General features: G+C 34.8%; 2 long non-coding RNA genes across 15 annotated transcripts in view; one reads left to right on the forward strand and one right to left on the reverse strand.

The window, feature by feature from the left end:
* Positions 1 to 25042, reverse strand: part of LOC144287842 (uncharacterized) — a 435194-nt gene that overhangs the window by 187713 nt on the left and 222439 nt on the right. For 8 of the 14 annotated variants that reach the window (XR_013355614.1, XR_013355621.1, XR_013355617.1 and 5 more), the window contains one exon: positions 12686 to 12838. This is a non-coding gene — a long non-coding RNA (uncharacterized LOC144287842). Of the gene's footprint in view, positions 1 to 5992; positions 6115 to 8863; positions 9024 to 9651; positions 9739 to 12685; positions 12839 to 22331; positions 22471 to 25042 lie in introns of those variants that run through there. The other 6 variants (XR_013355613.1, XR_013355616.1, XR_013355619.1 and 3 more) reach the window with 6 other exon arrangements.
* Positions 9663 to 25032, forward strand: LOC144287844 (uncharacterized). The gene is made up of 2 exons (XR_013355626.1): positions 9663 to 9758; positions 24714 to 25032. It is a non-coding gene; the product is annotated as an uncharacterized LOC144287844 (long non-coding RNA).

A 25042-nucleotide genomic window follows, 5' to 3' on the forward strand; every position in this document is an offset into this window, starting at 1 on the left:
AGACTTCCCCAAAGTTTAGAAAGACATTGCTTTATATATCCAAGAGCTCAGCAAACCTCAATAGGATAAATTTGAAGAAGATATCATCTAGATAAATCAAAGGTAACATCTAGAAACCAAAGATAAAGAAAAATCTTGACAGAAGCCAGAGAAAAATGATAAAATGATGAATATCACTTATACTTCTGTTCAGAAACAATGAAGGCCAAAAGTCTTTGGTGCAATATTTTTGAGACACTTAAAGAAGAAAAAAGAGCTCTGATTTTTTCTAGATCTGGCAAAAATATACTTCAAGATAACATCAATGACAGGTATATTCAGATAAAAGAAAAGTAAAGTAACATCTTGTACCATACTAGTAACATAAGAAATGCTAAAAGTTTTTCAACCTGAAGTTAAATGAAACTAAAAGGAAACTAAATCTTCAAGACTGAGAAAAAATTTTGGAAATGGTAAATATGTGAATAAAATGTTATATATTTCTTATTAAAATATATATGACTGTTCAAAACAAAAATTATGAAATGTTATTATGGGGTATATAATAGATGTCGATATAATACATATATCAAATACAGCATAGAGGATAGCAGGGTGAAGGACTCATATAATATCAGGGTTTCTATATTTTATGTTTAGTTTCTGGATAAACTGAACACGTAAGTAGAATATTGCACTCCCTAGAGTAATTATTAAATTATTAAATCTGTATAGTTAAATATGCTAATATATAAGCTAAATTAAAATAGTTACATAATTTAAAATATCATAATATGAAAAAATAATAGTAAACAAATACTAAATGATTAATATAAATTAAATCACATCAATAATTAAATTACATGATAATTAACTAAATCCTGCAGTTAAAAGACAGACATGTTGAATCACTATGCTGTTCACCTGAAACTAATAAAAGTTGTGTGTAAACTATACCTCAATAAAAAAAGATATTGTCAAAAGGGTTGTAAGATATTTTTATGATCAGATTTCCTTTAGTAAGTTAATAAAAATAAATAACATTTAAATAGATAAAAACATAATACCCAATTATGTATTATAGAATTCATTTTAAATATTAAGATAGAAATAAACTAAAAATGATAGAATGGAAAACATGTACATAAAATGTAAACCATAAGCATAGAAATGCTTAAATGGCTATAGTAACATCAAATGAAATAAACTTGGTGACAAAGAGTACTAAAAAGAAAGAACAATTTCATAATAAAAGAATCACTTTTCGAGGTGACTAGGTGGCTCAGTTGGTTAAACACCTGACTCTTGGTTTTAGCTCAGGTCATGATCTTGGAGTCCTGGGACTGAGCCTCACATTAGGCTCTGTGCTTGGCAGAGAGTCTGCTTCAAAATTCTCTCTCCCCCTCTGCCCACTCCCACCCTGCTCTGTCTCTAAAATAAATAATACCTTAAAAAAATCATTTCTTTCACCAAGATTTAAGTATCATAAATAGGTATATACCTAATTAGAGAACATGATCACTCAAAAAAAAATTGAAAGAACCAATGGGAGAAATAAATAAGTGCACATAGTGGACATTTTAACACTCCTCCCTTATCAGGTAAAAGCATGAATAGTCAAAACAATTAGAAAAATAAAATAGAGTATTTAAACAACACTATCAACTGTCTTGGTTTGATTGACAGATATAAAACACAATAAACAACAGAGACAGAATAGTTTTATAAGGTGCACACGGTACATTAACCAACATAAACATGCCAGACCAAAAAGAACAACAAAAAACAACAACAAAATACTTAGAAAATGTAAAAGATTTGATGTTATACAGAGGTAGTTAATTAATAATAAGGAAACTGGCAAAATTTCGAATGTTTGGAAATTATCCTTCATACTTTGGAATAATGTATGGGTCAAAACAACAACAACAACAACCATCTCCAAGGAGTAATTTACTTAGAATATTTAGAAAATATTTCAAACTGCATAAAATTAATACATTTTAGATCATTTTATAAAATCACCATTACGCTGTTACCAGAAACAAGCCATGTTAAGAAAAGCAAAACAAGACCAAATTTCAAACGAATATCCCTCAAGACTATAGATGGATAACCTTTAACAAAATTTAACTATTAGAATAAAGCAATATATGAACATTGAATAAGTGAGGTTTATCTCAGGAATGCAAGGTTGATTTAATAGGCAAATATCGCATTATGTAACAGTCTATTAACAGAAAAAGAGAAAAATCACATTATCATTTTTAAAGGCTCAGAAAAGGATTTGATAAAATTCCACACATTCATGACAAAAGACTCTCATAAAACTAATGGAATGGAATTTCCTTTATCTAATAAAGGCCATACACAAAAAATTATAACAAAATAAGTGCAATGATCTCCTATCAAGACAATGTATAAACAAGAATGTCTGTTCATTTCTACACACCATTATATCACCATTATTAGCCTTTCAGATAAGGTGGAAGGAAAAAAGGAAGAAAGGAAGGAAGGGGCTACAAAAATTGAAAAGTTAAAACTCTCAGTTGTAGCTGATATGACTTCTTTTGCATGAAATTTACAGGATTCTATAAAACAACAGAACTAATAAAGTTTACAACGTCAGGTTACAAGGTTCACATACAAAGCTCAGTTGTAATCTTATGTAAAATAAAAAAATTAGGTAAATGAAATAAAAGAACAATTTGATCCACAGTGGTGTCAAAAAATGAAATATTTGGGATCCCTGGGTGGCGCAGCGGTTTGGCGCCTGCCTTTGGCCCAGGGCACGATCCTGGAGACCCGGGATCGAATCCCACGTCGGGCTCCCGGTGCATGGAGCCTGCTTCTCCCTCTGCCTGTGTCTCTGCCTCTCTCTCTCTCTCTCTCTCTGTGACTATCATAAATAAATAAAAAATAAACTGTTAAAAAAAAAAAAAAAACACTGTAAACCTCTAAGCATCTGTAGGGAATATGCCCTTAATTTAAAAAAAAAAAAAAAAAAAAAGAAAAAAAAATGAAATATTTCTATTTTTTTAATGCACACATTGCAAACTATAGAAGGCTGAAATACAATAAAGACTTAAATAATTGAAGAGACACAATATCCATAGTTTGGAATTTTGTAAGATTTCAATTTTACAAAATGACCAATATATTCAGGCAAATTCCATACAAATCCAAGAAGCATTCTGATTTAAACTGACATGCTGATGTTACAGCTTTTATGAAAATATAACACCAAAGCAAATTTGAGAAACTAAAATTACTCTACCTAACTTCAAGATTACACAAAGCATAAAAAATTAAAAATGAAATTGATGGAAGTCTAGCAACAGAGCCACACATACATGTTCATTTTTTTTTTTACAAAGTTACCACATAATTCAACATGTGAAGAAGAAAGACTTTCAAAACAGAGTACTATGGTATAAAAGGAACTACTGACACTTAGCTTACACCATATTTTTTTCTAATTTACTCATTATCCTAATCATGAAATTTGAAACTAAAATATCCTAGAAGAAAACATCAGAAATGTCTCTCTGATACATATGTTTCTCATATAAGACACAGTAAAATCAAAATGTGAAGAAAAATACACAACTTGAGATTTTTGAAAATGAAAAAAAAAATGCTTTTAATGTTACCAGTAACAAAGAGAAAAAGTAAACCATATAAAGGGAGAAAGTATTGCAATTCAAAATGACTCAGTAATGAGATCAACAAACCACTAATGGTTAAAAAGTAAAGCCATACTTTCACTTTGGAAAAGTTTAGTAGTTTTGTATAAAGTTACCAAGAGATCCCACTGGAAGATATTTAACAAAGAAAAATGAAAATATATTCGACTCAAATACCTATACATGGATATTGAAAAAGTTTAGTAGTTTCATATAAAGTTAGCAAGAGATCCCACTAAAGATATCTAACAAAGAAAAATGAAAATATATTCAACTCAAATACCTATACATGGATATTCATAATACCTTTAATCATGATGGCTAAATTTGTAAATAATATAAATGTTCATCAAGAGGTCAACATAGGACATAGTATGCATAGGACAGGGCACTGGTCAATAGTAAAAAGGAATGAACTGTTGATAGATTAAAGCACCAGGGTGGATCTCAAAGCATCAGCTTCCGTGAAAAAGAGTCAATCTTAAAAGATTATATGCTCCAGGATTCCATTTATGTAACATTACTGAAATAACAAAATTATAGAGAAAGAGAACTAAACAGTGGTTTCCAAGAAAAATGGATGGTGGGGGATGGGGATGGGGTGAGAATATGAAGGATTTTTGTATGGTGATAGAATAATTCTACATCTCAACTTTGTTGCTGGTTACACAAATCCATACAGTGGGTGAAACTGCACAGAACTATGCACATGCACTAACATGAATGCCTGTAAAGAAATGATGAAAACTGAATAAGGTATATAGTCTACTTAAATACATTATGGTGTATTTTTATATCCTACTGTAGTTGTGCCAGGTGTGAAAAACTGACATGACTGGAGCAGCCACTACAGAGAAACTGCCTTACTTGCCTTTGTCTGAATTGGTCCAAAACCTTTGGCCTGGGCAAAACGGCAATTGTTTTATGCCACTGCTTGAGAAGTCAGCAGAAAAGACATCTCAATCATGAGACTGATGGCTGTAGACATTCTGAAGATGGAGTCAGTGGTCAATCAGTATGATTCAGAGCAGCTTAGCCTGTTCACCCTCATAAAAAAACTTTCTTTCAACTCATGTAATTATCCCCCTTCCTTTTCCTCATAAAAACACTTTGCTTTTATCCCACAAGCAGTACACTATTTGGGTTTCTGCTAGAATTCATGTTTCCTAAATTGCAATTCTTTGCTCCCAAATAAATGCCTCTTTACCTCTCATGGCCCCTCTAATTTTCAGGTTGGGAAAGGCATCCCCCTATGGGAAAAGCTGGATGATGCATTCACATGGACTCTAGATGATACGTAAGCATGACTAGTGTTACACCAAACAACACAGATGAATCTCGAAGTCATGTCAAAGAAGCCAGTCACAAAATAATTGTGTATATTATGATTCCATTTACATAAAAATGTTAATTATAGTAACAGAAAGCAGATCAATGGTTACACATGCTTGGGCCAGAGAGAGATGAGACTGAAACCAACATGAGAAAACTCTTGGGGTGATTGAAATGTTCTGTATCTTGACTTTGTTACCTATTTCACAGGTTTCTGCAACTCTCAAGACTCACCAAATCACACATTTTGAATAGATGTAGTTTATTATATGTGAAGTATTCCTCAATAAAGTTGACAAGGTAAAATATAAGAGGAAGAAAGGTACCTTAGAGGTGTTTCAATTATCCTCATATCAGTAAGGTTTAATTTCTTGAGGGTCATAGTTTGAAATTTTCCACTTACCTCTGTGTACATATTAAAGATTTATAGTAAAATTTTTAATAGAAGAAAGCTAGACATTTAGTCTTTGCATGAACATATTTCAAAGATTTGTGGAAAATATGTCAAAGAGGACTTACCTCAATTTTACATTCAACTAGCTTCATTTACAGTTTTATAAAGTGGGTATTTTCTATCTATGAATGTTATAGTCAGGTCAAAGGAAACTGTCAAGAGAAATTTTCTTTTTCCCATTCACTAATATGGTCAGGAATTTTTAGAAATCATCACAATTTATACAAGCATTGTTGGAGGGAGGCATGGGGAAAGATAAACAGGTGAATAATCATTAATGAAAGCCTATTTTGTGGGCAACCAGGAACTAGCTGGAGTAACCGAACCATACCAGGCCCGGACTTGCGTCCCTCATTCACTCAAAAGGCTTGGGAGCCTAAAGGGTGAATAGTTGGTTGACACTTGAGAAAGGGCTTGAGCAATGGTTCTCAGGGCTCGCTTGTACGTGATCGCCCACATAACACAATAGATACAACTTATTCTGGCCTGGTCATAAATGTAAATAAGGGTCTGTCTGTCCTTGCTGGTCTGTTTACCATACCTAATATTCCTTTGAAGTATGCACATCTGGAGCAACAAGCTTATCTATTTACCAAGGTCTTCTGGCACCCGTGAGTCTGTCTTGCATGCTGAGAAAGGGGAACTTTGGAGGGTTTCACAAACCTGCTAAAAATAAACACCCTCTTAGCTTTGTTTTGCTCATGCTATAAAATGTTGTAAACCCTTGAATAAAGCTGGCACTGCTTGGACATCATCCACTGTGTCCCTCCTGTCCCCATCTCTTTATTTTTCTTTTATTTTCCTCATCCCCTTATCCTCAGGACCTTGATCGTGTTGCCACAGCGCGCGCAACACTATTTATGTATTGTGGGATGCTATTAATTTATCCTTTTTATTGTCTTCAAGTTCATTTTACTCTAACTTGTGGTTGATCTCATAATAAATATGGGGGACATTATATTCAAAAGGTGACTTTAATAGATCATTCTTGGTGTTTTTCATAGACTGAATTCCCCAGAAAGAAACTGTACGATTAGAAATTTTAGGGAAATGGTTTATTAGAGAGGAAATAGAATTTCCAGGAAAGACCAGTATATGGTGGGAGAGTGGGCCTGGAAAGGGAAGAAGTGCAAGTAAGTTTGTGATATTAAGTTCTGCTCAGCTCATAACACAGTACATCACATAGTTGAGTAAAGTCCAGATCAGCACTCCTATGCTAATCAGACATTAGGCAGGAATAACCCTGAGGCAATGTAAATTCCCAGGCACTTCTGTTAAGATTGCAGGGAAAGAGATCTGAGAGAAGAAGAGAGCCCCTCCCACAAAGGCAAAGGTGCTGGTTGCTGGTAAGAATTGCAGGCTGAGAGCAGTGTGCATCAGATTGATGAAGGGGGATGGCAAGGCATAGAAAAGCAACACCAGCCTCTGCTGCAGCCTTATATACACTCATCCTTCACGCTGGATTCTCTATACTGATTCTTTCAAGTTGTTACTAATCATGATTCCAGAAAGGAACAGTACAAAAGGACAATCACTGTAATGATAGTCTATGGTGCTTTTCTGAGTAACCTGCATTGTTGACGGCCCCTACCCCAGATTACCATTCACTTGTCTGTTGGTTGTTTATTCGCACTTAAATTATACTTGGGAGCCTGAAAAGGTGTTCCATGGATTCCCTGGGATTTCAGATTCACATACACAGGGCAAGATTTCAAACGGAACCTGCTCTTATTGTTCATAAACAGTGTCACCCACAATGCCACTCTCTATCCACATTAAGTATCTAATATCCTACCTTCTCCTGTGATTAAGTATTTATTCCATTTCTTGCCTACTTGCTCACTGTAATGAGTATCTAAAAATGACCATGTGGGCTGCAATACATCTATTATGGAAGTCTTAATTTGTCCCCTGCTGTTTTCCTGGATCTCTAGATATACTGAATTTTAACTTGTAAGGACAGGAAATACATATTTTTCTATTAACTCCCATGGCTTGAAGATGAGGGGAGACACTCTTACATCCAACCCTGGACTTCTAGACAATTTTATTCCTTTTTTTTCAGAGACATAGAATCACATTATGGCAACTAAATCCTGGCATGTGTTGTACCTTGAAGGACAGTATCCTAATCTCATGGATAGTTCAGTATTGCCCTTAAAAGATCTTTCCAATGTTCTATAAAGGTTTCTATAAAGGCTTTAGTGATTCATCACAAGGTATAACCAACAGGCCCTATGATCATGCTATTACACTTCTCATTGAAAAGCATATTCCTTGGGCAGCCCAGGTGGCTCAGCGGTTTAGTACCACCTTTAGCCCAGAGCCTGATCCTGGAGACCCGGGATCCAGCCCATCAAGCTCCCTGCATGGAGCCTGCTTCTCCCTCTGCCTGTGTCTCTGCCTCTCTCTCTCTCTCTCTCTCTCTCTGTGTGTCTCTCATGAATAAATAAATAAAATCTGAAAAGAAAGAAAGAAAAAAAGAAAAGAAAAGAAAAGAAAAGAAAAAAAGAAAAAAGAAAAGAAAAAAGAAAGAAAGAAAAGAAAAGAAAAGAAAAGAAAAAAGAAAAGAAAAGAAAAGAAAAAAGGAAAAGAAAAGAAAAGAAGAAAGAAAAGAAAAGAAAAGAAAAGAAAAGAAAAGAAAAGAAAGAAAAGAAAAGAAAAAAAGAAAAGAAAAGAAAAGAAAAGAAAAGAAAAGAAAAGAAAAGAAAAGAAAAGAAAAAAGAAAAAGCATATTCCTTGCACAAGACAGGGATAATGTTATGTAGGATCCCATCTTAGTAAAGCAGATATTCTTAGCCCTTGGATAGTGGTGCTATCAGAAGGCACTGTGGTGGGAAATGCAAACCCTTACACAAATGTAAGTTGGTCATATTCACAATGAATTACTATCCCTTAAAAGTTTGAATAGCTCTAATGTAATGAACTTTACAATTTCTGGTGGATTTCTTTAAAGCTTATATTGAGATACTGGGTTGGATACTGCAGCTCACAATTTGGACTTTCAGTAATGGCAGTGGTGTTGGTAAGGAGGAGATATGTTGTTGGGCCCATCCATAGCCCTATGCCTACTCAATTTGGAGCCCATTGCTCAATGACTGGGGATAGAGGCTGACTGAACTCTCTGTGGTATTTCTGTCCCCTGGGTATTCAGTAGATGATCCAGGTTATGCATTAACTTGAAAATCAACATTGCTCACACTTTTGTCGTACTACTACTAGTACATCCACATGTCTTTTTGTCTAGGCCTCCATATGCCATTCTTCCAGTTCTTCTTTCAGATCCAAACCAACAAGTTATCAGCTACTGTCTATGAGTTCAGATAGTTTTACCTTAAGTATTTTATCTTTGCATACACACAGTGGCTAGTCATGCCTCCAAAGCTCTGCCACTGGGACGACTTCTTCTTACCCCTGTCCTCCAGGCACCTCCATACTTGGTATTGCTGTTTTTTGGTAGTAGTTATTTTCAGCTCACAAAAATATATTGAAGTAAGCTCTCCACAAACCAGGGTCTTATTTTCCTTCCACCAGTGGATCCTAAGGAACCTTCATTAGGACCTAAGTGTAAGCTGATAGAATACCATTAACTAAGTCCAACAAATGTACTTAACTTGGAGTTATGGCTACCTATTCACATGCTTTTTTTTTGGCCTTTGGATCTGTATGCAGAGGGCATAATCTCTATCCCAGATCTACATTATTTTTACATAGTAGATAGCTGCTGTGCCTATTCAACTTTGCAAATGATACATAGTTGTTGTTACAGACAGCATGACATTCCTCTTGAATTCTACATGTCTATAGTTAATCATCATTAAAGCTTTTGAAGTTCCAAATGGCATGTTTTCTACCACCAATCTTTCTCGTAGAGCCACTACATGTGTTAGGTTGCACAACTAAAAAGAAACTGACTGTACTCTCTCACAATAAACAGCCTTTGAAATTACCCTATAAGTATTCAGAGCAATATTCCCAAATAAGCCAAAATCCCATCTGACCTACCAAGCAAAGAGTGGTATTGATAAAAACTGCAGTGCACAAGAACTATTCTTTCAACTTGGAAGATACCTCTTGTCAACTTCCTTACCACTGTAATCCCAAAAGTTTCTATAATTTAGAAGGCCACTAAATCTTCACAGAGCTGATTTTCCATCCTTTAAGCTTTTTATGTCTTACAAAGGTATCTTCAGTAATTACCACTTTCTGTTCTTCAGGTCCAATTAACATAACATCATCAATACACGTCTATGGATTGTCCAGATATTAAGGTCCCTCTGAAGTATACTGTAGCAAAGGGCAGATGAGTAAGTATAACCATGGAGAAAAGACCTTCCATGTGAAGTACTGTCTATTATTTTTGTCCTAATGCATTTTGAAATGAATGCATATGCCAGATACTTGTAACGTATGACGTGCCAAAATAGAGGCTATGCTGATTTCTTCTAGTAAAGATATCTCATCAAGCACAGAAAATGGGTAAACACTTAAGTTTGTAGTGGTGTACCATCACCTACTATGAATTGCCTTCTCCTCTCTTCACCCCCAGCCCCCACCATCATCCTCAGGGAGCTAAACTATGAAATAAATGGGGACATGACAGGGACAACCAACTCTTTATTCTTTACAGCTTTGAAAGGGGCAATAATCTCTGACTTTTTACTCAGTGTATGGCACTGATTTTAATTTATAGTCTTGGATAGGAGAGAAACTTCCAGAGGCCCTATTCTAGTGCTCAGGGGATTAACTAAAGTTTCTCCAAGTGCTAAGTGTGTCTCTTTTAAACAAGCTCAGGGACTAGGAAATGGCTACCTAGGCTGCACTGTAACCAGTGGAAAACACATCTTGGCCATCCCTCCATTTACTCTCTGGCTTTCACAGATCTCCATGTACATGGAGTCCTGGTATCAATGTCAACTTTGGATACAATATTAAAAATCTCTTGCCAAATCTGGATATTTCTCTCTCTCCTCAGTATTCAATTACTCAGATGGTCATACATGCCTTTGGGTAAGCACCAGGGAGATTACATACAGAGGTAACATACTGTTACATGTATTTTGTTTCATATCATGATCCTTCAAGGAATATTAGTCTCTTCAATTGATTGTCTCTGGTCTGAGAAATTTCTCAGACATGATAATATGTGAAAGATTGTGATTTTCCATTGGAGTAGCTGCTATCAGCCTTCTAATCATCCACTTTTTAAAATCAAATCTATCAATTGATATTTTTGGCTGTCAATTCATATTTTCCCAAAGAACACTATGATCAATTGGCCAAGGTTACAACTTCCTATGGATTATATCCCCTGGTTCCATCTTATTTCAGAGTCTGTTATGGTAATTACAACTACTTTGCCTCTAGCAGTTAAGTGGGGAGCCCAGGTTCATAACATCTCTTAAAATCTCCCTTGGTATACAGGGTCCTAACCTAGGCACAGGTGATTTGCTAAAGCTTCAGAGTTAGCCTACTCTCTAGTTTGCTAGCCTTATGATAAAGATTTTTTTTTAAATGCTTTCATCAAGGTATTTTGATATGCTCATTATGCCCTGAGTCAGTAATAAGCTGACTTGATTGTTTAGTTTTCATTATTCGGGGTAACAGTCAAACTTAGCAAAAAACAATCTACTCCATCATCTTCATAATCACTATTTTTTTTTTTCATATTTACCCAATGGTAGAAATTATTCACAAGCTAGTAGATCCGCTTGAAACTGAATCACATTCACATTACCTTAGCAATGCATGTTACCTTAGCAATGCAGTATAATACTACTACTTAGCAGGGATAAAAACTTTACTGTGAACAATATGGCCCCTGGTTTAATCTGGCCAGAGAGGGATCCAAACTCAGAATCCCATCCTGAGAGTCTGGTACTAAGCAGCACTTCCAGAACCAGTTGTCTCAGTTTGGGTTCCCAAGAAACGAATGTTGAAATACAAACTTATGTGGCAGTACACAGAAAATGTTCCAGGAGAAGGCTGGGGTACTATAAAGGTGGGGAAATAAAACTTAGAAGCTAAGGAGCTCAAGCAAATGTTCAATAGCAAGCAAAATTCCCTACAAGGTTACTGTAATTCAATTCTGCATTGAATTTTGGTGACAATCCAGACCCTACATAAATTTGTACTGATCAGGAGCAAGGAAGTTAGAATATCCGTATCCCATCTATTAATTGTTGCTTAAGGCTTTGGGCTTTTTTTTCTTTTTTCTGGGAGACATGAATTCTGGGAGACATGAATTCTGGGAGACATGAATAACCAGGGAATTCATGTCTCCCAGAAAAGCCTCTTAGTACACAGGGGCAAAAATGTGATCTGAGAGACTAGGACAGGTCCCTGATAAAGAGATGCAGATGCTGGTGGTTGAGAATGAAAACACACCCAAAGATCAAGTACATGAAAAAGGTAAAGGCATCAGAATTAATCTTGAGTGGAACACTGATACTTGCTATCATGATATTTAAGGTTTTTTGGAAATTTCTGATTTTTTCCCCAAAATCTCAGCAGTTTCAACAGGATATAACAACAATTATATCACAGTGAGTGTCTCCAACTCATTCATGATTATTTTTAGCACTGTGAGGTAAAATTTATTTGTATAAGGCTGGCATAGGAAACAACTTATGTATTTGCAATGGCATATAACCTGAAATAATCTGACATTTTCAACTTGCCTTTCAAGTCATTCTTATACCAATGTGCAACTGTTCAGTTTAAGCAACTGGATAAATCATTCAAAATATCTTCCCCTCAAAATTGGTATTAATTGGTACATAAAAGTTTCCCTTTCAATAAGTCCTATGTTTGTATACATAATTAAAAATAACATAATAGTAATGTTCCAGGTGAACTAAACAAGATTTTATTGCATAGGGATAATTCTTATAATTAAAAAATAACTACTAAAAGAAATGTTTTATATTAAGTATATATGATATACTATACTATATAGTTATATAAAGTATATAGTATATATTGTAATGATTTTTTTAAAGATTTTATTTACTTTAGAGAAGGGAGAGAGGCTAGGGAGAGGGAGAAAAAGCATCTCAAGCAGACTCCACACTAAGCCCAGAGCCAGATACAGGGTTTGATCTCATGACCCTGAGATCATGACCTGAGCTGCAATTAAGAGTGGGATGCTTAACCGACTGAGCCACCCAGGTGGCCCCTACTGCAATAATTATCTTATTACTTATCAATAAAACTGGAAAAAATTATAATTTACCCTGTATTGAAAAACAGCTTCATTACAAGTACAATAATGGCTATATCGGCTTCATTGTTGAATGTTTGTCACTGGAGTAGGGGACAGGGATGACTTTCATCTGAAGGGAGCTGAAATGTAGAACTTTCTTCTTGGGAATACTTCAAGTGGCTGCTAAAAATAAAATGTGAAGTAATTAGAAATATCAATATTAAATTTCAGGTGTATACATATTTACTATAATATAGTCTACATTTTCATTAAGAAAAAGTTTTATGGTATAAAGGTTGATACTACATAATGATTTCTCCAGCCATTCAGCATCCAGGAGAGAAAGCTCATCAGTTTTCAATGAAAATATCTAATAGAACTGAACCAAAAAACGTTTTTTGGTATAAACAAATAAAATACTTGTTAACAACAAGGCAATGAAGAAAAGAAGAGGTATATACAATGAAGCCCAAGACTGGTAGGACTGTATTGGATTTATGTCATGAATAGATAATTGCACTTGAAGAGGCAATTTATAATATAATGACCCCGTTCCCTTTCCTCTGTCAAGTTCAATTCCCCTCACCCAGATGATATGACCTATTCATACATTCTGTCTATATAAGCAAAGTAAAATGGACAGTTAAACATTTATCCAGTGACTTTAATCAATGTAGATAGATTCTTTATAAATTCTTTTTTTTTAAGAAGAAACAATTTAGTTTTCATTAATTATCTGGATAACTGTTTCCATTTTTCTCTAAAGGATGACACTGCAAATGTTTTTTTAGGCACTAATTTGTTCATCGGTAATCCAAAAGTTCTTCTCTATTCAATGAAAATGAACTGGATAATTTTGTATGTTATATATTTTTTCAAAACCCAATCCTTTGCCTGTATATTTAAATGTTCTCAGTTCCCTAAATTTCACCAATGTGCTAAAATAAGAATTTCACCATCCAAAATATCTAGTTGCCTTTTCTTATCACATGATTTGGGTACTGAGGATAGTGTTAACTTCCAGAAGCAAAAGTTCCAGAGTAGCTAGCCATTCATTGTCTTGGCATATGTTTGTGTCTCCGTGGCTTAATAAATGGCTTTGAGATTCCTATTTTAGTATAATTTCATAGTATGCCTGTTCACAATACAATTTGACTTTGGCATTTAATATGCCATTTAATGAAATCTTTAACAATTGTCATCTGCCAATAGAAAAGAGAAACATCTATGGAACACTGATATGCTTCTAAAATTCCAAACAAGAGACGCCTGAGTGGCTCAGCAGTTGAGCATCTGCCTTCGGCCCAGAGCATAATCCTGGAGTCCAGGGATAGAGTCCCACATCAGACTCCCTGCATGGAGCCTGCTTCTTTCTCTGCCTATGTCTCTGCCTTTCTCTCTCTCTCTCTCTCTCTCTGTGTCTTTCAAGAATAAATAAAAAAATAAAATAAAATTTCCAAACAAAATTTCAAAGATGAAAATACAAGCTCTCATACCAATTTAAAAAAAAAAAAAAGTTTTTCCAAATGCATGTCACAAAGCCTGACAGGCCACTGATATTATAATTTATGCTAACAATGTTATCATCCATTGAAGGATTAGTAGTGCCACATATAAGATCTCGCTTACATAGGGTATAAGCCTAAAGCAGGAAATAGGAAGTTGGTCAAAGAAAAGGAAGGAGTAAGGGATATGTAGAAATCTTGATCAAAAGTCAACTTAATACTTGCTCATCCTAGCTACAGCTGGAGTCAGATCATTGATAAAAGCCCCACTATGACCTTAACATATTCAAAATTCAGTTTTTCTGACAACTTGTTAAAAAATATAACAGTGTTTGGAATAATCCATATGAATAGTTCACAAACAAAGAAGATTCAGAAAAGTAATTGGACATTTTCAACTTTACTAAAATTTCTAATTATGCTCCACAATGAACCAAATTACTTTAATTTTAAAAGTGCATAGGGATCCCTGGGTGGCGCAGCGGTTTAGCGCCTGCTTTTGGCCCAGGGCGTGATCCTGGAGACCCGGGATCGAATCCCACGTTGGGCTCCCGGTGCATGGAGCCTGCTTCTCCCTCTGTCTATGTCTGCCTCTCTCTCTCTCTCTCTCTCTCTGTGACTATCATAAATAATAAAAAAATAAAAATTAAAAAAAAATAAAAGTGCATAATTGTTTACATTCTCCAAATTCCTATCAGCTCAGTAGCTGATAACAAACCATCATATTTCTTCCCATTAAATGGTATGATATATTATTTTATTATGAAATAAATCAAATACAGAATACATGTAATATTTATGTGCAGTTTATAAGATGAAAATATGCCTACTCTTAAATTAGATTGAGAAATAGAACCATACCAAACTCTTGTAATCCCTGTGTATATATCTTTAGTTTCAAATTCTCCATTTCCCCTAAGTACCTTTCATCCTGAATTTTTGCTTATCGGTATACCTTTTCCTTTCTAATCAGAGATACAAATATTTCTTTATATTAATGGAATCATATTATGTGAATTTTTGGGCAACATGCCTTTATATTCAACATTATATTTAGGATTTTAGGTTTATGATATTTACCAATTCACATTTCAGCTGTGGCTTAATCCTTTTCATGATTGAACAATAGTCTGAGTTAAAATTGAATAATGAATGCATCTACGCATTCTCCTGCAGGCAAAATTTACTATTAAGATTTTGTTATTTATAAATAGTATTTTTTCATGGATTCAGAGACAAATTAAGTGAAAATTAATAATTAGGAACCAAATATTTGAGAAACAAATCATTTTACTGGTCATATAGAGATGAATCAAAATATACTCAAAGAAAAGATAAAAAAAGGTAAGCTTGCAACATGGAGCCATGGGAAATACTATAGATTTTCCTCACCAAACAAAGGAGAGTTGTCTACCATTACAAAACTATACCATTAAGAATTAAGGAATGTTGTACAAGTAATATTTTATGCACAGGAAAAAAGAAAAAAAAAACTTGAGAGGAATGTTCAGGGAATGGATAAGTCTTATAGGAACTTTCTGTATAATCCTGATCCATCAATCACATGTCATGATTTCTCTTCAAAATCTGTGCTTATAGGACAAGGAAAACAAATATAAGAAATTTCAGGCTTCTGAATGGTAATCCAAATATATAAAAAAAGTAGACTGCTCTTGTCATCAATGGCTAGAGTTTGCTCAAAATATTCTTTGACTTGATATCATTGCTACATACTAGAAAAAGAAATAGGAGGAAGAAACCAGATATGAGTTCATATAAATGACAGTGGACCATTATGAATCAGCCAGAGATGATTTTTTAGTTTCAGGAAGCATTATTCACATAGTGAGAGAAGTTTACCTCTGTATATTGTAATAAACATAAAACCACATGAAAATATATAACAATAATCTCTGTAGGTAAAATGTGCCCAAGAGTGAGGGATTTGTAATTTATATTGAATTTACATTGAGTAATTTGCAAATGTTCATTTATCTGGTCAAAACACTAGGGGTAATCTGAAAATTTTATGTTAATTACAAACGCTACATTCTGAGAAGGTAAATAAATAACACTTAAGGAGAGGTCAAGTTTTCCCATAATGAAACTACTCACTCTGATTTTGTACTTCAAATTTATGCATGTTTATCAGTAAAAGTTGATCAGAGAAATAAAAGAGACCGAGTTGAAATATTTTTCCATATTTCTTCATTTAAAGCATTACTATATAATACTATATCACATACATTATACTATTTACTATATGTGTATGAAAGGACTTGACTTTATATTATTAACTTGAGATTATTACACAGTCTATGTTCTACATGTAAGGCAATTATTATCTTTGCACCTGGGGAATTAGAGCCTAAGGTCTACAGACAGGGAGGCAGAAAGGGAAAGATGAATGTAAATTTGGGAAAGCAAATACAAACTAGCTTCAAGACCAAGCTATAACCCATACCAGTATTTCATCACCCTTAAACCTCCAACTCCAATGATGTTGGTGTCCTGAACAGGAAGCTTGTACCTCTCACCACAGATGAAGAATGTACATGGTCCAGCAACCAAAGCTAAATGCAGCTCTGGAGAAACTTGTATGAGCCACAGCTCTGCTGTTACTGCTCACCAAAAGACCCAGCCAACAGATTAAGAGAATCCATGTATGAACTTAAAACAATGTATGCTGCATCTATCATGATCGTCTGACTGTAAAAATAATGTGGCTGCTGCTGGTTTACTTCTGCCTTCTAAATCTTAGTTTCCTTTGATCCAGGGTGACTGGGAACTCCATAGGAAAGGAATTATAGAGACCATAACTCTAGCTTAGCTAGACTGACACAATAAAAATCCCCCAGAATGTTAAAGAAAGGGAATAGTGGGTAGTATCTTAAGACACTGTATGAAAAAGACATGTTGACATGAAGAGTGGTCCAATTTAATTTATTTGGATTCCAGTGAGTTTAACCATAATTACATGGCCAGGAATGTCTTCCATTTGCAATTAAATTAACTCTTAAAAGGAAAAAGAGTCCCACCTAAATTATTATCAGAGAAAATATAGAAAACTCCGTTAGATTTCTACTTTCAGATTGGCAATGTGAAGAGCTATGCAGATTGGTCCTCAAAAAACCCACAAAAACTAGTGAGTATTAAGAACAATAAAATCCACTTAAAACCTCAAGAATTGTCCTAAGGGCATACAGCATATGAAGAAACTTTATTCAACAAAATTTATCAAATCCCTGTACGAAAATATGAGAGTCTCTGATAGTTGAGCCATTTCCAATTCCTTCTCCTCCCCACCCCAGCCCCATCCCAACCCAAGTACAATGACATAAAATCCAACCTGGGTAAGTGGCCACATTAACAGGGCTCCTTCTCCCCTCTGCTCCTGGTCAAGGAATTGGTACCTCCCCAAAGGAGCAGGATGCCAGCATTTCTCAAATCCACAGCTCCAAATTGCAGAGAGTAAATTCCTGGCAACTGCTATTGAGAAATTAGAGGCTTCCTTCCCCCACCTAACCCATACTGAAAGTGTGGAAGCCTGATCCCAAGCATGGCAGACTAAAAATACCAGGACTCAAAAGTTTGTGAAGTAGAGGTTCCATGTTGAGAAAGGCTAGCTGAGAAAACTATTTTCTCCAATTTAGTGCCCCGCTCATAGAAAACTTTTCCCACTCCTGGCTCCAAAGCAAAGGCTCTGAGATTATGCCCAGAAAGAGAGACACTGCATTAAAACAAAGAACTCTAAAGTTCTTCCCCAAGCAACTGACTATTTGAAACATTGTTGGAATGTTCAAACTTTGGAGCACTATCAAAATGGTGGTATTTTGGTGATAAATAATTAAGAGTAACACCTAAACTATAGTCTAGTTTACCAGAGGAGACCCAGGAAAAGAGAGATATGATGATTTTGGGGTCAGGAAAAAGCTTCAAACACTGGCCTAAAAAAAACTACCCCTGCAAAGAAGCTCAAGCTAAATTGGATCAGATGGTGAACTAATTTGTGACACAAGGAGTCTTTGAGAATAGAGTAATCAGCTGACAAAGAGTGGAGCCTAAAATCTGAGTGTGGTACCAACAGAGGCAAGGAAAGAGATAGACAGACTTGCTAAAACCTGTCATCCGAGGATGATTGGGAATAAGCACAAGGCTGCATCCTCTGTGAATGACATCAGAAATTTAACATTAAAGGGAAAATAGACTTCATGAAAATGGTCCAGCCAAGGCACTTAACATATAAACAACAGCCATACAAGAACTGGAGTGGAGGGCAGGAATCAATATTTTAAGTGGCTACATACATTTTCATACACAAAAAACAAGAGAGGATTATGAAACTATATGTGAGCAGGACCAGATATTGAATTTTAGAGCAACGACATCAAACCAAAGGAAAGTAGTTTTAAAAGGAAAGCATTATGACAGTGTCTCATCAAATAAAGAAAAACAATAAAGAGATAGAAATTATAAAAAAGAACCAAATGGAAATTTTGGAGTTAAAAAGTATAACTGAAATAGAAGGAATTCACTAGAAAGACTCAGCAAATTCAATCTAGCAGGAAAATGGGATATATATGTAAGCGATTACATAAATTGAACATTCCTAAAATTTCCACGTAAATAAATTAATCTTCCAATACTGTCAATGTACCAAAATATATAAGTTCTTACAGAAACTAACCTAAAGGGATTAAGAATTTAATTCCAGAATTTAGACAAATCTTTGGCAAACAAGACTAAAGTCTTGATCAGAGAAAAACAGCTAAGTTTTCTGAGTTACCAGTATTAAGTGTAATATAAGCATATGTTTTTTATTCTACCTATCTATATTCTTCCTAAATTTCTGTAGGTTTGCTGGTTGAAATGCTACATTATTTATATTAAATGTAAAGGATTATAAAAGATGTAAACTTGTGTTTAAATTTTTAAAAAGTGTGTTTAAATTGAATCATTTTTGTGACAAACTTTACTCCAATAGTAATTATATTTTGTAGTATGTCAGCTCGTTTCAAAGATATTTAGATAACTTAAAATCTTAGACTTTTACTAAATGCATATTAAATATATACTTTCTAAAACAGAATGCCAAATATTAATGAGCATAATATTAAATTTATGCACTTGAGCTTATTTTTATGGAGTACAAAGAAGCCATGTACATGTTTGGGTATGTTAATGTGTAAATTTTTACTACATTTGATCAATTATACTCTAAGGAAGCATATGGTTATAAAAAATTGTGACACATTCATAAGTTTTGCAAGTCTGTGCAAAACACTGATTTGTCATCGACAATTGAAATGATCCACATGCTAGTTTTCTTTATGAAAATGAAGTTGCTGTGGTTAGTCACAATTAATATATTTGAATAAAACTCTGCCAGGACCAATACTGGCCAAAAAACACAACTGTTTATGTAAGTATGCAGGTTGCATTTTATTAAGAAAAAAAAAAAGTAGTTTTGTCCTAAAGTAAAATGTTGTTTTCAGAATGAGAAACATAAAGGACAAAGCCCGAATGGATATAAAAAGTTGTAGAAAGCTTACAAAAAGATAATTTTTTCATGTTCAAAGCTAGCCAGAATTTGAAAGTTTTAATACCTGTAGTTTTACGCGCCAAAATTATGCAAAACTAAAGTTTGATTTTCTGTTCAACAACAACAACAACAGCAACAGGGAGATGACTGAATGGAAAGATCCTCAGCTCACTTCATCTCATGGATACAACTAGATAACATCTGTTTCTGTGTAAATAACCCAGAAAACAACCAAAAGATTGTCAGAGTAAACTCTCCAAAACTAAATGTAGAAAAAAGGATACAGTGAAGAGGGCAAAAAGGGTGGTGACAGAGTCAGAAGTTAAAGAGACTCAGAAAGGAGGGAGAGATACTATGGGCTCAAAGGGGACAGAAACAGACCTTCACACCAGGCATCCCAGGTACAGGAAAGCCCTCAAGGAAAGATGAATTCCTGTTACATTTGGCTTTGAAAACCTCAGGTATCTAATTTTACTAGGTCTTACAATATTTATTAATTTTTTTATGTTTTTTTTTTAATTCAATTTAGTTAACAATATATGTATTAGTTTCAGAGGTAGAATTTAGTGATTCGTCAATTGCATGTAAAACCCAAAACTCATTACGTCAAGTGCTCTTCTTAACACCCATCACCCAATTATCCCAGCCACCTATTGACTTCAGTTTGTTCCCTATGCTTAATAGTCTTTTATGGTTTTCCTCCATTTTTAATTTTACTTTCCTAACCTTTCCCAATGTTCCATCTGTTTTGTTTCTTAAATTCCACTTATGATGATATCATGTATTTGTCTTTCTCTTGTTTCACTTAGCATAATACTCTCTAGTTCATCCACATCATTGCAAATAGCAAAATCGCATTCCTTTTGATGGCTGAGTAATATTCCATTGTATATGTATAGTACATCTTTTTTAACTATTCATCAATGGTCATCTGCATTCTTTCCATATTTCGGCTACTGTGGACGTGGCTGCTATAAACATTGGAGTGCATGTGCTCCTTTTGATCATTATGTTTGTATCCTTTTGTGTCCTTTGTATAAATACCTGGTAGTATAATTGCTGGGCACAGGGTAGTTCTATTTTTAACCTTCTTTTTAAAAATATATTATTTATTTATTCATGAGACAGACAGAGAGATAGGCAGAGACATGGCAGAGGGAGAAGCAGGATTCCTGTGGGGAGCCTGAAAAAATTGATCCCAGGACCCCGGGATCACAACCTGAGCCAAAGGCAGATGCTCAACCACTGAGCCACCCAGGCATCCCTGTTTGTATGGCTTCTTTGGAGAAATGTCTGTTCGTGCCTTCTCTCCATTTCTTGACTGGATTTTTTGGCTTATAATACCAGGAAGAATCAAGATTCTTGTGCAAGAATCAATGGCACAGTACTGGAAGAGAAACAACAAGTAGTTTCTAGAAGTCTGAAATTTTGGAACCCTGAAGGAACTATCCTAACCTCTGATGGGGGCTACTATAAAGGACAATTTTGTTCAGAGTAGCAGTGTTTCTCTTATAGGGAAATTTGACTCAGATGCAGCCAGGGATACGAGACCATTGGACCTAACAGGCTTCACGTTTTATCATTTCAGCTTAAGTACTTTTGCTGCTGATCGATGGAACAGAGAGAACTTACTATTCACCTCAAATCTCTATTAGGCTGGATCTGTACTCTACTCTCCCGTCTTGCCCTTGACCCTGTAACATGAATTCCCCTCCTTTTAGCAGAAAGGGCGAGAGGAATCATGAGCTTCTCCAGGGTGGCAGCAGACTGCTTGGCAACCAATCAATGTTGGGTTGGGTACAAAAGGTGCCTCACATGGGGTACCTCATTGTAGAATAACAGGTTCGTTGAAGAAGGTGAGCAAAACATAAGATTAATGAATAAGAATCCTGCTTTGGATGGTGACTTGGATAAAGAGTTTTAAATTAAACAACAACAATAACAACAATAAAAAACAAAAACAGGAACTTTAAAAATCAGCAGACAGGGCTCTGGGAGAGCCAAGAGTATGGTATAGGAAAATGAGTCCCCACCCTTAAAGAGAAAACACAATAAACACCCTTGCTGAAATACAACACAGAAGCAGCTGTTTGAAAAACACCTGGGATATACAAAAAAGAGATTGATTTAATCTCAAAGTGTGTGCTGGAGGAACAGGGATCTTTAGGAGACTTCTCCAGGAAAAAAGTTGCTGGTGAGCACTATTTCTCCTCCAAACCCTAGCCTAGACACAGACACCTGTGGGAACTTGCACAGCACTAAAACATTCCACCTAACCTGCTCACAACACACCCCATCCCCGCCTTCTCCTACAGACACACCACTTCAAACTTAATATAGATTGCTATATGCAGAAGATTTTATTTATAAAATTAATGGTAAAGAGAAAGGAATCCAAGTATATGGCTAAAGAAAGCCAGCAAACTGTGAGAATAGAGAAAAAAAGAGGAATAGTAGAATTACAAAACAACAATAAAATGAGTAACAAAATGGCAATATTTACATATATCAATAATTATTTTGAATCTAAATGGAATAAATGCTCCAATCAAAATACAGTAACAGATGGATTAAAAAAAAAAAAAAAGACCCATCTATTTGCTGTCTATAAGAAACTCCTCTTCCAGACCTAAAGACTCATGACAGGATCCCTCAGTGGCACAGTGGTTTGGCGCCTGCCTTTGGCCCAGGGCGCGATCCTGGAGACCCGGGATTGAATCCCACGTCGGGCTCCCGGTGCATGGAGCCTGCTTCTCCCTCTGCCTATGTCTTTGCCTCTCTCTCTCTCTCTCTCTCTCTGTGTGTGACATCATAAAAAAAAAAAAAAAAAAGACTCATGACAATTGAAAGTAAAGGGAGAGAAAAGCATTTATCATGCAAATAGGCTCCTGGGAATATCACAAAGGATATATTCTTTTTTTTTTTTTTTTTAAGAATATATTCTTTCACCTTATATATAGAGAGATAGTAGAAATAATTAGATATATTTGATAGGAGTGACAGGGAAAGTATGGTCAAATCAGAAGAGCAGATAACCCTTTCGTGGGTTAGGTATGAGTAAAATGTTCTTAATATAAATATTGCAGAAATCCTATGAGATTTCTATAGATTTGCCACTGCACTGGCTATATTTCTATTTGATTATCAGTCTCCTGGTGTTAATTTGCCTGATATTAAACCACAAGAGTTTAGTGTTATTCATCATAATTCCAGTTGCTGTTAAAATCCTGATTTAATAACAATTTTACTTATTGAATCCAGTATATCCTAGTGATTTTCCTTTGGAGATTCACACTTATGAAATTAACATACAGGTATTTGGTAACTTTCTCAAGCTTACTAAATCTTTTTAACTTGATGATCTTGATATATTCTTGGTATACTATGATACATTAGGCCTCTGAGTTATTACACATCAGATTTTTTTCTCTCTAATGAGATTATGTTCAACTATTTTCATAAATTAGGTGTAAATACCGTTCTTTGGAAACAGACATTCATTATGTTTAGATATTATCAAAATTTTTTTGATTGACTTAGTTTGCTCTACATGTCACAAAAACGAGGAAATTGTCTTTGTCAGTTACGTCATTCCTACAATAAAATCTCATCAGATCTGTCAATTTTGAAATTTATTGTAAGTCAACCACAGTGATTTCAGATTTTTTTCATCTACAGATAGTTGTTTTACTGTCATGCTTCTCTGAAAGTACTTGCAAATCAGCTACTGTGAAATTCTTTAACAAAAAGTGACTCAGAGACCCTTAGAAAATGACTGTGCCAGTCAAGTACTCTTTGGCATAAATTCTTGAAGATATTTCATAAATAAATTAAAGACCACATAGAATAAATCAGGATTTCCATAACTCTAGTGGAGCAGCAGATGTGGTCATGAGATTGCTAAACCAAGATCAAATAGGATAAGAATTAAATACATAGAACTGAATGACTAAGTTTTATTTGGAATATTGCTAATGTCTTTTTTAAATTTTATTTATTTATTTATTTATTTATTTATTTATTTATTTATTTATTATTTATTTATTTAGATTTATGTATTTATTTATTCCTGAGAGACACACAGAGAGAAAGGCAGAGACATAGGCAGAGGGAGAAACAGGCTTCTCGCAGGGAGCCAAATGCGGGACTTGATCCCAGGACCCTGGGATCATGATCTGAGCCAAAGGCAGATGCTCAACCCCTGAGTTACCCAGGTGCCTCTTGCTGATATCTTAATATCCTATTTTCTGGATATATGGAACCACTTTCTCTTTTAAGCTATATTATATAACTCAAAATAATTTAGCAGACTATGGTTTTTAAAAGAGAAATAAAACATTTATCTTTGCTGTGCCCTCTAGAATTCAGAAACTTTTATTGAATATCCTTATCTTCATGGCAATATTTGTATAGACTCATTAAGTGTTTGTCTGACATGTTAACAGGGTATAACTCAAAACTTTTGTTATGAACATTTCTCGTTTTCTTCAATATTAGCTCCAACCCTCCAAACTTATATTTCCAATTTAGTCCCAAGAACTAAAACCTGAACACCCATATCCTGATCAAGACTTTAGATTGATGCATATCTAGGCTTCCCCCAAGAATCTGAAGAAATACCATAAGCAAAAGCCTAACAAATTTAGATTTTCACCAAAGGACTCCTCAGTGCATCAGATTATAAGGACATACTGGATTTCTCCATGAACAGGCAAGCCAATGGCTGAACCATAAAGTATGTCTAAAGAAATGCTTGGGTCATGCATGTCTCTATACTTGGTATAGGTAGTCAATACTTTGGACGATATCACCAAGAGCACTGATACCTTATTTTCATCAAGGTGTCCTTTAAAAAAATAAATTAAAAAAAGATGTCATATATAATGAGGAATGAAGCATAATAGATAGGCTTTCATCCACCAATCTCTTGGAATATGCTGGACTGAAGAGTCTCAGTATTCATCTCTTGGCTCTTTAACACAATTAATATGAATTATTTCTTTCATTTCAGGTGTCCCACTTTTAAGAGGCCTGATCTCCAGAGCTGTAAGTCAACTGATGTTGTCCTTCATGCCTCAACAGGGTTCATGGAATTTGGAGTTTTGAAGAGATCATTTCTTAGGCCCAGATTAACCCTACTCAGCAAGTTTATGACTGCTTCTGAGTTTTTTAGTGATGAATGATGATCATCATGAACAAAAGAAATGGCTATTTTGAACCTTGAGATGACATACCAAAACTTATGATACAATTAAAGAAGTGCTTATAGGAGAGAGTATAACTGTAAATAAATATTTATATTTAAAAATAAATATTAAAAAGAATTTAAATCAATAAGCT

The sequence above is a fragment of the Canis aureus genome, chromosome 17 (genome assembly GCF_053574225.1).
Source record: "Canis aureus isolate CA01 chromosome 17, VMU_Caureus_v.1.0, whole genome shotgun sequence".
Lineage (NCBI taxonomy): Eukaryota > Metazoa > Chordata > Mammalia > Carnivora > Canidae > Canis > Canis aureus.